This window comes from Nuphar pumila, chromosome 4 (assembly GCF_984573655.1).
Source record: "Nuphar pumila chromosome 4, dmNupPumi1.hap1.1, whole genome shotgun sequence".
NCBI classification, from domain to species: Eukaryota; Viridiplantae; Streptophyta; class Magnoliopsida; order Nymphaeales; family Nymphaeaceae; genus Nuphar; species Nuphar pumila.
Window position 1 is genome coordinate 30,612,619 of NC_143252.1, and position 16,107 is coordinate 30,628,725.

Genomic DNA, 16,107 nt, shown 5'->3' on the forward strand with positions numbered 1-16,107 from the left:
AAAAAATTTTTTTTCGGGGGCGCTGCCCCCAACCCCCAACTATCACACAAAGAATTTTTTTTTCTACACCCCTGTTTGCCCCCCCCTCACATGAATCCTAGCTAGGCCCCTGCTTACAAGAATCGTTGCCCAACAGTTCTCTAGCCTCACAGCACTCCTTATATATCTGTGTCCACTCTTTTATCATTCTACTGCTTTAAATCTTAACTGTGAATAGAGTGGTTCTCCCGCAAGAAGAAATGGCCAGAGAATGTGAGAGTCCGGCGATTGGCATCGATCTCGGGACGACATACTCGTGCGTGGGGGTGTGGGAGAAGAACAAGATCGTGATTATCGCCAACGATCAGGGTAACAGGACGACTCCCTCCTACGTCGCCTTCACAGATTACGAGCGTATAATCGGCGATGGGGCGAAGAACCAGGCAGCCACGAACCCCGCCAACACTGTCTTCGGTCACTCCCTCTCTCTCTCTCATCTTTGATTTTTGCAGCATAAATGTACTTTTTCCTTTTTCCTGCGAAAAAAACGTGCTTTTTCCATGTGGATTTGCTTTCAGCTTTCAAATGACTCCATACTTTAGATGATTTTTGGAGATAATCTCCCCAAAATCAATGAAAAAGGATTCAGTCTTTTACAGAAGATGATTCCCGTCCGCCGCCACATGGTTAGAGGCTGCACAGCTTGGCCTGCTTCAACGGCGAGGATTAAAATACGATGGAAATCGTCCTCCATAGGAGGGTTAATGTTGATTCTTTCAGGATGTTGCACTACAATTTTCTACTTTGATTAGATATTTGACGTGCTTTCCGAGCATTGCTGTTGGCTGCCAAAGTCGGTCATGCCTTTATTGGCTAACAGGTTTTAGTCATCCTGTTTCTGCATGTAATAAATAAAAAAAAGTAGCTGAAGTCCGACCTGTGAGCAAGATTTTTCGCCAATTAAAAAAAAACAATGGCTATAAAAACACCAAAATTTATGACTTAAAAAAATCATGTTTTTTTTTCTTCAAAAACATGAATTTACAATAATAGGTTTCTAGGGTGAGCGTGACAAAAAGGATATGACTTTAGGGGTGACTGGATTCCGTCATTTACTGGACCAAGTTCTGAAACATAAAAAATCAGCAAACATGAGAAAATTGAAACGAGTCATGAAGTTTATTTATGATCTCCTCGTTGGTTGTCTTGATGGATTCGAATATGACTTGTTTTCCCTGTTGCAGATGCCAAGCGTCTAATCGGAAGGCGTTTCAGTGACAACTCTGTGCAGAGTGACATCAAGCACTGGCCTTTCAAGTTGATCGTTGGCCCGCATGACAAGCCCATGATCGTTGTCCAATATAAGGGAAAGGAGAAACATTTTGCTGCCGAGGAAATCTCCTCAATTGTTCTCACGAAGATGCGCGATGTCGCCGAGGAGTACCTTGGCCGCACCGTCAGGAACGCTGTGGTCACCGTCCCTGCCTACTTCAATGACTCGCAGCGCCAAGCCACCAGGGATGCTGGTGTCATTGCCGGTTTGAACGTCATGCGAGTCACCAACGAACCCACCGCTGCTGCTATCGCCTACGGGTTTGACAAGTTTTCCGGGAGTGAGGGCAAGAAGAACGTGCTCATATTCGATCTTGGTGGTGGTACCTTCGATGTCTCAATAGTCACTGTCGAAAAAGTCAGGTTCGAGGTGAAGTCCACTGCAGGAGACACCCATCTTGGTGGTGAGGACTTTGACAACCGGATGGTGAGCCATTGTGTTGAGGAGTTCAAGAGGAAGAACGGGAAAGACATTAGCGGCAATCCCAAGGCACTCAGGCGTCTGAAGACTTCCTGCGAGAGAGCTAAGCGTGCCCTCTCTGCCAACATTAGGACCTCCATCGATGTCGAATGCCTCTACGAAGGAATCGACTTCGTCTATACTGTCACTCGTGCATGGTTCGAGGAGCTCAACATGGACCTCTTTGAAAAGTGCATGGATATTGTAAAAACGTGCTTGGAGGATTCCAAGATGGACAAGAGCACCATCGACGATGTCGTTCTGGTTGGTGGGTCGAGTAGGATCCCCAAGGTGAAAGAACTGATGCAGGACTTCTTCAATGGCAAGGAGCTCTGCAATAGCATCAACCCTGACGAGGCTGTTGCCTATGGTGCCGCACTCCAAGCTGCCAACTTGAGTGGTGAGGGAAACCAAGAGGTGCAGGACCTGATTCTTCTTGACGTCACCCCTCTGTCCCTCGGTATTTCCATCAGAGACGGAGAGATGTCTGTTGTGGTCCCGAGGAACACCAGCATCCCAACCAAGAAGGAAGGGAGCTACACCACCCGTTATGACAACCAGACATCCGTGCTATTCCCAGTCTACGAGGGTGAGAGAGCGAGGGTCTGCGACAACAACCTGCTTGGAGAATTTACAATCTCCCGCATCCCTCCCTTCCCTCGTTGTGTTCCCAAAATCATCGTGTGCTTCGATATTGATGCCAACGGTATCCTGAACGTGTCTGCTGAGGAAAAGATCACCGGGAAGAAGAACGAGATCACTATCAATTATGATGACCGACTAAGCGAGGAAGAGATCGAGAGGATGGTGGAGGACGCTGAGAAGTACAAGTCTGAGGATGAAGAGTACCGGAAGAAGTTCAAAGCGAGGAACGAACTAGAGAACTACGCATATGACATGAGGAGCACCATCAAGGCCCACTCCCATCTCGCAAGCGCGGAGAAGAAAAAGATTGAGGACGCAATCGAGGAGGTTATCCAATGGTTGAAAATATACAAGCTTGTTGAGGTCGAGGAGATTGGGGACAAGATGAAAGAGCTGAAGAGCATATGCAAGCACATCGGTGCCTAGATGCAACAGATTGATAAGGTCGATCCACTAAAATGAGTGGCTCAGAAGATTTGGTGTTGGTTCAAAGATTGAGGGGGTTCAATTGGTTTTCGGTCTCGTGCTGGTTTTGGTTTAGTTTGCCTATCAATTTATATTTTTAGCGAAACTTTTCCGTTATGGTTAGTCGTGGTTTTCGTTACTTATGAGCATGCATGGCTTTTACTTATGTAAGTTTGCCTGTGGGCGATGGATATTTCATTTTTGTTTTCTAGTAGTATAATCACTGCCCATAAAAGTTTATGATTTAAAAAGTCATGCTTTTTCATAAAAGAATACGATTCAATGGTTAATTCCCATCAAAATTCTCGCTTGCTTTAGAAAAGAACACGGATGTGTAGCAACCAGCGAACCATTCCTGTTGAAAAAAGAAATTGTATAAGTACAGGTATATCAAGTGTGCACAAACTCGTCCATCAAAACTCAAGGGTTTGTTAGCCATGCGATCAATAAAACTTGATCACTCTCCCATTGGAATCAACCTCATGCTCATTGCTGCTGAAAAATGAGGGTGGTTTTAGCATTTCAAATTTTCTTAAAACTTTTTATAATTTTTCTAAATTTTTTGTGAAAATTTTAACTTTTTATATTTTTTACCAAAATTCCCTTAACTTTTAAGAATTCATAATTTTTTTTTGCAATTTTCTATGTTTTTTTTTACTAAGAATTTTCTAAGAATTCATAACTTCTAAGAATTTTAGAATTTCTTTGTGATTTTCCAAAATATTTGGAGATTTTTCTAAACTTCATGTGAAGCAGTTATAGAAATTTTCCTAATTTTCCATGAATTATGAAAAAAATCTAAAACTTTTAAAACTTGTTTAATTTTCAAATTTAAACTTTTGAATTTTCTATATTTTCTAATTTTTTTCTAAATTATCAATGAATTTTCATAACTTTCTATGAATTATTCAACTTTTTGTGGATTTTCTTAAAGATTCTTGGTTTTTTTTAAAAAAATAACACTCTTTTGTGAATTTTAAGCTTTTTGAAAATTAAAATTCTTTTCAAAAGATTCTTGGTAAAAATTTTACAATTTTTTTGAAATTTCATTAAGCTTTTTTGAAATATTCACAAATTCTTAAATTTGTGAATCTTTCAGAATTTTGCATGAATTTTAGAGAAATCTCAAAAAAATTATGTTTTTTTGTTATTTTCTAAAATTTTCATGAATTTTCAAAAAAAATTGCAGACTTTATAGAACCTCCTGTGATTTTTTTAACATTTTAAGAAATTTCTATAAGATTTTTAAAATAAATTTTTAATGAGTTTTAGAATTTTTAAATTTATTTAAGAAATGTCATTGGAGAGACTTGACTATTGCTTTTGTGAGAGCTTTGCTCATAGTGTTCACGAGTTCTGTTTTGACCATAGTTGCCAGACTCGGTGATTCATCGTTTAATTCACTGATCAATTGCAAGATCCCATGCTACCGTTCAGTGTTTTTTTTTGAAATCCTGACACCAGAGATGGGTTCAGCATGATTGAGTTACTATTAACAGACATGTGGTTAGTGCATTTTGGAAGAAAAAATGATATTTGGAGCTTCAAAAACTTGTAAAATTGTAGGCCATTGATTTATGAAACTTTGTAAAAACCTATCCATGCTTCAAAATAAAATGCTCTAAGAAGTGATTTCTATAAAAACAAGCATATAGATTACATCTGGACTGCCAGAATTTCAAAAAAATACTGAAAATCCAATATCATGTTTCATTTAGCATTATGCCCATTTTGTAGGGATGTAAATGGTTATACCCAACCCAAATCTGAGTCCATTAAGCGAGTTTCGTAGCCAAATTTGGGTCTGATTAATAATTGGATATGGGTTTGGCATTAAGTTTTGCATTCAAACCCAAACCCGAACCCGACTAAAAACTTGACCCATCTGGGTTTTGTTTTATCCTTTTTCTTCTAAATCTGAATCCGCCAAAGCCGATTAGGCCAAATCTGAATAAGTTGGACTTGGTAATGCTTAGATCCAACCCGAATATAAACCATTTACATCCCTACCATTTTAGGTTTTCATTTTCCAATATATATATATATATATATATATATATATATATATATATATATATATATATATATATATATATATATATATATAATGGAAAATAAAAACATACAAAAATGGGCATGGTGCTAAATGAAACATGCTAGGAATAATTTCTTGGAGTGTTTGATTTTGATGCATAGGATTTCAAAAATCAACAACCTACATTTTTCATATATTTTTGAGGCTCCAAATACCATTTTTTTATTGAAAATATATGATCCAAGTGTTAATTTTTAGTAAATCAGTCATACTGAACACATCTATGCAGTTAAAATTTTGAAAAAAAGGGCAAAAATCTATTACCATGTTTTATTTAGCACCATGTCCATTTTGTAGGTTTTCATTTCCCTTGTTTGCAGACATTTGCCCCCCACTGGTTGGGTGTTCACAATTATGCCTCTCTCTCTCTCTCTCTCTCTCTCTCTCTCTCTCTATATATATATATATATATATATATATATATATATATATATATATATATATATATATATATATATATATATATATATATATATCTGTGTGTGTGTGTGTGGAAGGATGAAAGTGAAACCACTGCATGGTTCTATCACTTTGAAAAATCATCTTTACATTTTCTTTTTTTTTTTGCAAATCTGACCATACAAATGTTATCTCCATGAAAAAAAAACCTAACAGACTATTCTAAGAATTTTTTTTGCTGTGTATATAGTATTTTATAAGCTGGTTCTAAGGAATTTGATCATGGAGATCACATCTATATGGATAGATTTGCAAAATTGGTATTCAATATTGATTTTTTAAAAGTGGCAGGATGGCGCAACAGTTCCACCTTCCCCCTTTCCATCCATACAAACACATCTAACCGTTGGATCATGTTTTGCATGTTCTATTTATTATTTTCATGCGTTAAAGTTAACTTGAATATGTTTTTATAAAAAAAAAAGATAACTTGAATATGATGTTTTACATTATTTTTACACTGAGAATATATCCCCAAGATTAGAGACCTAGTTATGCTGGCTTTACCTGCCATACTCGTGGTCGTTGTCTTCACAATGTAAAACTTTGTGGGCTTTTTCGTTGCTTCATCAATTGTGAGCCATTGATTTTAACTGTCTCAAAAATAGAATTTTAAGGTGTACTTTGTTGAGAAACTATGTTTTGATAATACATGATAAATATGATATGCTTTCATGATGCATATATATGATACATGATATGGTTTCATGAGATATGATAAATATGATATGCTTTCATATGTGAAACTGTATATGTTATATTATGACTGGATATGATGTGCTATGTATTTAACGAGTATTTGATGCAAGGTTATTTCACTTAAGAAGAGTGAAGACAACTTGATCAAGTGCAACTATTTGATGCAATCATACTACTTTGAAGAAAAAGCTTGATGGGCCATACAGTCATAAAGATTATCCAAGAAGATTGGCTACCTCAAGATGAAGATTTTTTCTTCTTTAGAGTCATATGTAATAGAACCTTAAGAAGCATGCATATTTCATATTAGACTATATGCTTTGAAATCATACATGCCATTTATTTACAAAAAGTTAAGCTTTCATAAAAGGATACGTTATGTATATTGTAGCATTTCAAAAATACCTTTTTGAAACAAATCATTGTACTTCCTACAAGCATTTATGAAAAAGACATTTTGACAAGATATAATAGCTCATGATTTCAAAAGCATTAATTGTACTTTCTTACAAGCATTTATGAAAAAGACATTTTGACATGATATAATATCTCATGATTTCAAAAGCATTAATTGTACTTTCTTACAAGCATTTATGAAAAAGACATTTTGACAAGATATAATAGCTCATGATTTCAAAAGCATTAATTGTACCTTCTAACATGCATTTATGAAAAAGACAACTTGAAAAGATATAAAAGCTAATGATTTCAAATATGAAAGAAAAAGACAAAATGAATTAATTTATAATACACAAACATTTACGTAAGAAAATTTTGTTCATAATACATAAGATTTATGTAAGAAAAGACAAATTGTGAAAAGATGTATTGGTTCATAATACATAAGCATTTATGAAGAAAAGACAAAATGTAAAAAGATGTATTGGTTCATAATACATAAGCATTTATGAAGAAAAGACAAAATGTGAAAAGATGTATTGGTTCATAATACATAAGCATTTATGTAAGAAAAAACAAAATGTGAAAAGATGTATTGGTTCATAATACATAAGCATTTATGTAAGAAAAGACAAAATGCATTAGTTCATAATACACAAATTTTTACGTAAGAAATTTTGGTTCATAATACATAAACATTTATGTAAGAAAAGACAAATTATGAAAAGATAATACACTAGCATTTATTTGAGAAATGACTATTTGTAATATAAGTATTACTCAAGCATTTAGTGTACTTCACAACCATTCATTTTAGAATTGACGATTTGAGAAAATAAATATTATTTTATTAAAATAAGAAATGACCATTTATTTCTTTAAGCATTAAATGTCATCTCAAAAAGCATTTGAGAAATGACTATTTATTTATAAATAAAACCCACACTCAAGAATGTCGACTTACTTAAATTCATCATTCCTTCTGTAAACATTAAATGCTATTCCAAAAGGCTTTTAAGAAATGACCATTTATAAATAAAGTACTCAACAAACATTTATCACACTTACATACATTTATTATAAGTGACGACTTGTAAGAAAAATATTAATATACTAATATTCATTAAATTGAGTAAAGACAAAATGACATGATAGAATATATTCCAACGTTCAATATACTACAAACCATTAAATTGAGTAAAGACAAAACTGCATGATAAACTACACTTCAACGTTCAAAAATACTACAGAACATTTATTATGAGAAAAGACCTAATACAAAGAATAACTCATTTAAAATACACCAACGAATAGTGTACTCCAAAAATGCTTTGTATAGAAAGAAGACTATTTGAAAAAGCAATATAGTACACTTATCTTTTTTACACTAAGTTGTTTTTGAAATGACCTGACTTCTCATATCCCAAAAAAACAATCATTTCAAAAAGACAACGACTAGTTTTCTAAAGACTATATATATACAAACACAACAGTGTGAAAAGACAAGCAAGCTTTCAACGAGAAAAATTCCTGCTTGACACTCTGAGAAAAGAGCTTAGAAAAAGAAAGAGAAAAATAAAGAGAAAAAGTCAAGAAAAACTCTCAGAAAAAATACAAGAGTGTGTAAGAAAAGAAAAAGATCATTCTGAGAATCTTCATACGTGCATTCATACTCTGCATATCATTCTGAAGGTTCTATAGGAAAGTGTTGTAACTTTCTGATCTCTGTTGTATCCCTTCTCTGTTGAAAGAAGTAGACCTCTGTGAAAGAGGGTGTTTTCCCTTCTCTGTTGAGAGAAGCAGACCTCTGAGGAAGAGGGTGTTTCCCTTCTCTGTTGAGAGAAGTAGACCTTTGAGGAAGAGGGTGTTTCCCTTCTCTGTTGAGAGAAGTAGACCTCTAAGGAAGAGGGTGTTGTACTATTTATCTGGTGACTCGGATGTTATAGTGGAAGGCTCAAGTGTTTTACTTGGGGACTGGATGTAAGTCAGTAACTCGACCGAACCAGTATAAATCCTGTGTTTATTGTGTTGTGCCTTATTGCCTTATTTTTTATTTTATCGATCTGCATCATATTTCACTATTCACCCCCCCTCTAGTGGAATTTCATACTTGATATGAAAAAATCTTGTAACGCCCATATACAGGAATAAATATTCTGAAAATACCAGAATTTTTTTGCAAAATCATATCTCCTTAAATACACTTCCAATAAATCTAAGATTAACTTCTAAAATCACCTTGTAGGATAAGTTAAGGTGGGATCCCTTCTGGTGCTCTTCAGTTATTCCTGCAATAGGTGACATCAACCCCTAATCAACATGAACAAGAAGCTCACCTCGCCCTAAACATGCCTTCAATACTCCCCTACAGACAAAACCAAATCTCCTCTCTACCCAGATTTGATGTCATCTGCATAATAGGGTTGGTAGGAGAAGAGAATAGAAAAAGGAGAGGCCATTCTCTATTTTGATTATGGTTACAATTAAGGCTATCTTCGGGAACCTTGAGTTGGGATGGAAATTTTGACAAAGCATGGATTTGTGATTCATGGTATTACCAACCTGAATCGGATGTTTGGGAGCTCATTTGGTGGTTCTGACACTTCCATGAATTGGTGTTGGCTCCCAAACAAGTGTGTTGATATGGTTAAAATATTAATACTTTCATACATGATACATTAAAACATGCCACACATGCTAATCTGTCCAATTAAGGACTTGATAGAACACAACATAAATAAAAATAAAAAGTTTAATTTAGATTTATTGTTTGATTGCACCAACTACAGCAACAACGCAACCAACATCATTTGGTACAGACTGAGGGATAAGGGGGCTGAGATAGTTGCATTCGATCCTAATCTCCTTGTTTACAAGAAAGAAAAGGAAATCTTCTCCAAAAAGACAAAAGAACAATTGATGTAAAAGAAAAGAGATAGTAAAAGATTAGTGACATTCATATGGGCAAATGGGTGGTGCTTCTACAAAGTAGTAGGCCTCAAGTGGTAATTGCTGAGGGTGGGAGTATGGTTGTGCTTACTCTTCCCTTTAGGTTGTACAAAAATGAAGATAACAAAAAAAAAATCGTGGAAGAAATATAGGATCTAACAAAGGCACAATCAAACCACAACGCAAGGGTTTACGTAGTTTGGTCAACATGACCTACATTTATGGGGAACAAAGGGAATAATCCACTATAATAAGAGTAGAGAGTACAACGTCCAATAGCTTGCCAAAAGCTAAAGAGAACAACAACAAAAGAATCATAAGAAAATAGGGATACAAGATTATCTTCTGTGTGCACAACCTGGGTTAAAACCCACACCACATCCAACACCTATCTCTGAGGATCAAAGAGTGGTGACGAACTTTCTTTCCTCCTCTTCTTCTCTCCACTTTTTTTCTCTATGCACTTTGCAAGCTGCTAGGGGTGGCAAAATCTGACACAACCCGCCAACCCGCTTCTTAGGTGGGTTCAGGTTTGGCTTAAATGGGTTTGTGTCATAAGTAGGTCAACTCGCCTAACCCGTTTATTAAACGAGTCGGGTTTGTGTTAGGGGTATGCCAACCCGCCAACCCGACTCACCCGTTTAATAAACAGGTTAGGTGGGCGGGTCAATCCGTTTACCCGAACCCAACCCGCTAACCTGCCCGCTAACTCGGACTTGACCCGCCAACCCGCCCGCCAACATGTTTACCGGGTTCGACCCATTTATTAAACGGGTTAATCGTGTCGTGTCAGGTTACCCGTTTAATAAATGGGTCAAGTTCGTGTTTGCCACAGTTGACCCGTTTAATAAATGGGTTGGGTTCGTATTGAGGTATGCTGACTCGCCGACCCATCAACCCCACCCGATTTTCACCCCTACACGCTGTACACTGTCACTTTGCTCACAACACTCTACTCTTGCAAACAACCACTGCACCCTCTTTTATAGATGACATAAAGCCTTCTAGATGTGAGCCTTCTAGACTCATTTCAGAAATCGAAGAGGTTTTGGTCCTTCAACTTCTTTTGCCTTAATAGGGAGCAGTGAAAGGTTATATCAGTTTCCCATGTCATTAATGAAGGAATAGGGTTGGACCCAACATAGATAGGGGTGGTGAATGTTGAAGGTAAGGAGAGAATGGAGGTGGAGGTGGAGCATGGTGGTGTTGGACCTATAAAGACTTTTCCGGTGACGGTGGTAATGGATGGTGTTGGTGTTTCATTAGTGTTGATTTTTCTATTGGTGGTTGTGGTATTGGTGCTGGAAGGTATAGAGAGAGAGGTGTTGGGTTTGGTAGAGAAGAGATTAATGGATGAAAGAAAGAGCCTATTGCATAGGGTAGCAGGAAAGCAGTTAGGCATTATTCAAAAAGAGGTTTGGTGGAAAGAAGTTTACCCCACCAATAAAGAAACAAAGACATAACGAGAGACACGAACCACAAAAAGTACAAAATCAGCGATGCCAAAAGTACAACTTGCTTCCATTCATGGATTCTCCAAAACTCACCTCCAAAGGTGGGTATCGAAACTATGCATTGAGAAGAGTTTTGGAGCTGCCAAAGCCCTCCTCATTACCAATGTTTTGGTAAAACAACTCTCCCAAACGTAGTTGGGCATAGAGGTTTCCGCAACTCTGCCCTGATGCAACATTTCCAAATACAACCTAATATACAAAGGGAGAGGATGTCAAACTCCTTGTTAGACTTTTGCATCCATTGTTGGACAATATTGTCCTTATGACGTTCATACACTAAAATGTAAAAGAACAAAAAGGCAAAAGTAATGATAATACAATTTATGTACAATAAGAGTGAAGAACAAAATTATCATTATGCTCCTAGATAAAACCAAGGATTAGGAATGTGGTTCAAGAGTTTACAGATGCACTAGCAATGTCTCCATTATACCATGTCATGTAATTTCTATTTGACATGGTAAAATGAAAAAAATTACAAACATGAAATCAGATGTAATTTGGTCAAGCTCCTTTATAATAATGGTATACTACCGGATGGAACCTTAATTATATAATTTAGTTTGGGTTGAAGTCAATATGTTCATTTGGTTTTCATCATTACTTCTTTAGGCAGCTATTTCTAGGGCTTTCAACGTGCTTTCATCTAGCTTTCTTTCCTTTACAACTGCAGGATCATAAAAACTTATTGTAGTTACACTTCAAACTGAGAGGATGTGCATGGATGTTAATATCTGGTCATACGCAGTGATAAAGTATTTGATGGTGTAACTTTGAACACCATTAAGATATACACACAAAAAAACACTTTTAGAGTCATCAACCACTGCAAAAAGTCTCCCTTTGTTCATGCACTTAGTGCATGTTGTTGATTGTGTGCAAGATCAATGGCAAACATTTGTTCAATTTTGATTGGATGCTTTAGGTTACACCTTTTCACACACACACACACAGAAACACTTGTTCAACTTTTGATTGGACACTTAAAAAAAACTAAATGAAAACCTCAATCCTAGCAAACATCATTCATAGTTTTCATACATAAACTAATTTAAACCAAAAATAAAAAAACCCTCAAAATTTTAACTAAAATAAAGCACGTTAGATCATGTATAATGTTAATTAAAAAATATATAAAATAACTAATTAATAATCATCTCATTAAAAACCTGAATGCTTATTAAAAAAACATAAAAAAATCCTAAACCTAAATGTTAGTAGAAACTCTAATTCTTACACCATCAATTATGCATTTATGCCCTAAACACAAGAAAGAGTAGATCTTGGCGTGCACAATGCACTGGACATTTGTGCCGCTTTGCGGTCTGGTCGTCAGGTTGAGTGGGTCACACAGAAAGTTGAGAGAGGGAAAGAGATGTGGGGACTCGATTCCTAGCAAACGGACCATGCCAAAGTTATCCGCAAAGTTGAATTCACGAAAAAAAGTTAGAAATGCTCTGTTTACACTCTGGTAAACATACTTCCAGTAAAATATTCTAGTGACTCTCCAAACCCGAACCCGATTACATGTTAGTGGGTGGGTCAGGGTGTACCCTAATGGTAGGATACCCGACCTGTTAACAACGCAATCCACACAACACTATAAGAAAAATGCTGATTAGCGACAGAAAAAATCTGTTGCCAATTGGCAACAGATTAGCGAGAAAAAGATATTCGTCACTAAAATATCGTTTATTTACAATTTTAGCAATGGAAAATAAATTATCGATAATCCACCACTACTTTGCGACGGATTAGCGATGGATTTTATTCTGTCGCCATATACTCCAAAACTTAACGACAAATCAGCGACAGAACTATTCCGTCGCTAAGTCGTCGCCAAATAGTGATGCCCTAGAGAGATAGATAGATAGATAGAGAGAGAGAGCAATTGGTCAGTCTATTGTAGTATATAGAGGCTAAAACTAAATTCAGGTATACTACTTTCCTAGCCTATCAGGCTTTCGAAGTTTTTTTTGTTCATGTTTTTCTTAAATCTGATCCTTGATTTTATTCAAATCGACTCTTGGATCATCCTATTATAATAATTGAATATGTCATTATAAGATTAAAAAATCAATGGTCTTTGATTTACATAAGTATTGGAGACTTAAAAATCATATTTTTTATCAAAAAAAATGTGATCCAAGTGGTGTTTCCTAGCAAATCAACTGAAGCAGGTTATATGTTCCCTCCCGAAACACGCAGGTGCATGTTCTCAGGTCTGAATGAGCGCCACATATGTAAGCACATGGGGCTCATTTCCCCTGTGTGTCAGCATCACTTAGCATCAGAGTTTGGTGCGTTTGCAAAGACTTAAGTACCCTTTTCCCGTCATTAGCGCCATAAAATGATGTTTTTGAGTAAAGGGCAAAAATGTTCTCACATGTGTTGTAACACAAGCTAAAAACAAATGTGAAACGTGCAAATCTATTTATGGGGAGCAGAATGACATTTTCGTCTAATGCATATCTATCTTACGCGAGGACATTTTCATCAAATGCATATCTAGCTATCTTTTTATAGGTTATTTTATTATAAAGTCATCATTGACAACATTGGCATATGAATTATCACGGGTCCCAAGATATTCCTCCGTACACACCGAACCATGCGAATTTGTGTTTCGGGGAGAACACACAACACCCTCTCGTCAACATGGACCTCTTCAGAAAGTGCATGGAGCCCGTCGAGAAGTGCTTGAGGGATGCCAGGATGGACAAGAGCTCGATCCACAGCATTGTTCTTGTTGGTGGATCGACTAGGATTCCCAAGGTGCAGCAGTTGTTGCAGGACTTATTCAATGGAAAGGAGCTCTGCAAGAGCATCAACCCTGATGAGGCCGTCGCCTACCGTGCTGCCGTCCAGGCCGCCATCTTGAGAAGAGAGGGCTACGAGAAGGTGCAGGACCTGCTTGTTCTCGATGTCACCCCTCTGTCCCTGGGTTTCAGGACCGAGGGCGGAGTCATGACCGTCTTGATTCCCAGGAACGCCACCATTCCAACCAAGAAAGAGCGGGTATTCTCTACCTACTCCGACAACCAAACCGGTGTGTTGATCTAGGTTTATGAGGGAGAGAGAACGTGGACCCGTGACGACAATCTGCTCGGAAAATTTGAGCTCTCCAGTATCCCTCCTGCCCCTCGTGGTGTTCCTCAGATCACTGTCTGCTTCGACATTGATGCCAATGGCATCTTGAACGTCTCTGCTGAAGACAAGACTACAAGGCAGAAGAACAAGATCACCATCACCAACGATAAGGGACGGTTGAGCAAGGACGAGATCGAGAAGATGGTTCAGGACGCCGAGAAGTACAAGTTTGAGGACGAGGAACAGAAGAAGAATGTCGAGTTGAAGAATGCATTGGAGAACTATGCATACAACATGAGGAACACCATCAAGGACGAGAAGATCGGTGCCAAGCTCGCGCCGGCAGACAAGAAGAAGATAGGGGATGCAATCGATCAGGCGATCTAGTGGCTGGACAGCAACCAGCTCGCTGAGGCCGATAGATCTTGTTTTTTGTTTTTTCGTAATACACTCGTGCTTATATAATCTATTGGAAATGAAGTGTCTCTCTGTATTTTCTGTTGAGCTCCTCCAGAGAGAGAGAGAGAGAGAGAGAGAGAGAGAGAGAGAGAGATCGGTCTTTGCTTAGTGTTGTGTTTTCATTGAGGGTCGGTCCATGAGATGGGTCCGGAGGTTCGGAAGCTTGAAAATAAGGAGAGCCCCATACAAAGGCTGGAGCACCATGCTCCGTTGGCGATGGACTAGGGTTCGGAGTGTGATCCGAGTTAAACAGGACATTTTTGAGACCGAACCCGAATGGGGCGGGTATATTTCTAAGTTTTGAGTAATTTACAGAAAGGCTTCCCAACTTATGATGCATTTACAGGAAGCCATCAACAATTTGATTAATTACATTTAGCCACCAGATCTTAGCATCCGTGATTCGAATACATGCTTGGTCCAAAATTCATTAAGTTGACTTCTGTTTAGTCAAGCTGAATGATTTATTTAATGAAAAAACATAAGTTGAGTTATTTCACAAGAAAAAACAAGGCATTATTTTATATTTCAGGCAGGTATTTGAAAAGTGTTCAGATATATCAGGCAGCTAATTAATGTAATAATCCAAAATGTTGCACAGTTTTCAGTAAATAGCCGACCTAAACTATTGTCAGCCTATATACAAAGACATGCATTCACACATATGAAGCCAAGGACCAGATGAAAATACCATGGCCACAAATTAACAAAAAATAAACGTACTGTCTTTGTAAAATGCTGTGATTTCATAAATACCTCACAATTTGCTCAAATCCTTCCAACGTCCAAAACGTCTCAATCTTGATTTTTTTAGTATATTTTTACCCTTCACACAAGAGAACCAATTGATATTCCCGTGATAAATATGCACACGGATCTGAAGGTCACAACATCTCAATAAAAAGGAGATTCACATGAACATTTGGCATACCTGATAAAATTCACATAAATTATTTATGGGATTGACTTAAACTTGAATCCAAACACAAGAGATTGTATTTGACGAACGGTCCCACCGTGATCTCCATTATGTGAATCCCTAAATTTGAGAACCAAAAAGATGATGTTATTAAAAAATCAGATCTGAATATATATAAGATGAGAGAGCTATGGGGTTCTCTATTCAAGTTGTGCATCTTTCCCCCTCCGCCGAGCAAGGATAAGTTATACCAAGAACACAAAATCTTCAACGTCGAGCTTTTGCTTACAAATGGTCATACTTCATACGTGGATCCTATGAAAGAAAAAAGTTTAATGGTGTGAGTCACCACAAAGACTCAAAAAACACAAAAATTGCAAACAATTAGGCAAAAATCAGGAAAATTCACACTTATAATAATAAAATAAATGAAATAAATATGCAAAAGAAACCAAATCTGAGGTGAAAGCAACGTGAAACTGACCAAGTTCAATAAATCTAATGTGAGAGCAATCTCTAAGAGATTAAGATAGCTTAGCTGTAAGAGAAGGGAGATAAACTTCTAGGTGTTTTTAGGGTTTTCTATGAAAATAAAAATCTAAAGGCATGGATGGGTCCTCCAAAAGTTTTCTATAGATTGGAT

At 37.0% G+C, this 16,107-nt stretch overlaps 2 pseudogenes; both read left to right on the forward strand.

Annotated features, from left to right (window-relative positions):
* Positions 1-239: 239 nt before the first annotated feature.
* Positions 240-2,842, forward strand: LOC149839811 (heat shock cognate 70 kDa protein pseudogene; annotated as a pseudogene).
* A 10,812-nt stretch (positions 2,843-13,654) lies between these two features.
* LOC149839812 (heat shock 70 kDa protein 4 pseudogene) lies at positions 13,655-14,551 on the forward strand (annotated as a pseudogene).
* The last annotated feature ends 1,556 nt before the right edge of the window (positions 14,552-16,107 follow it).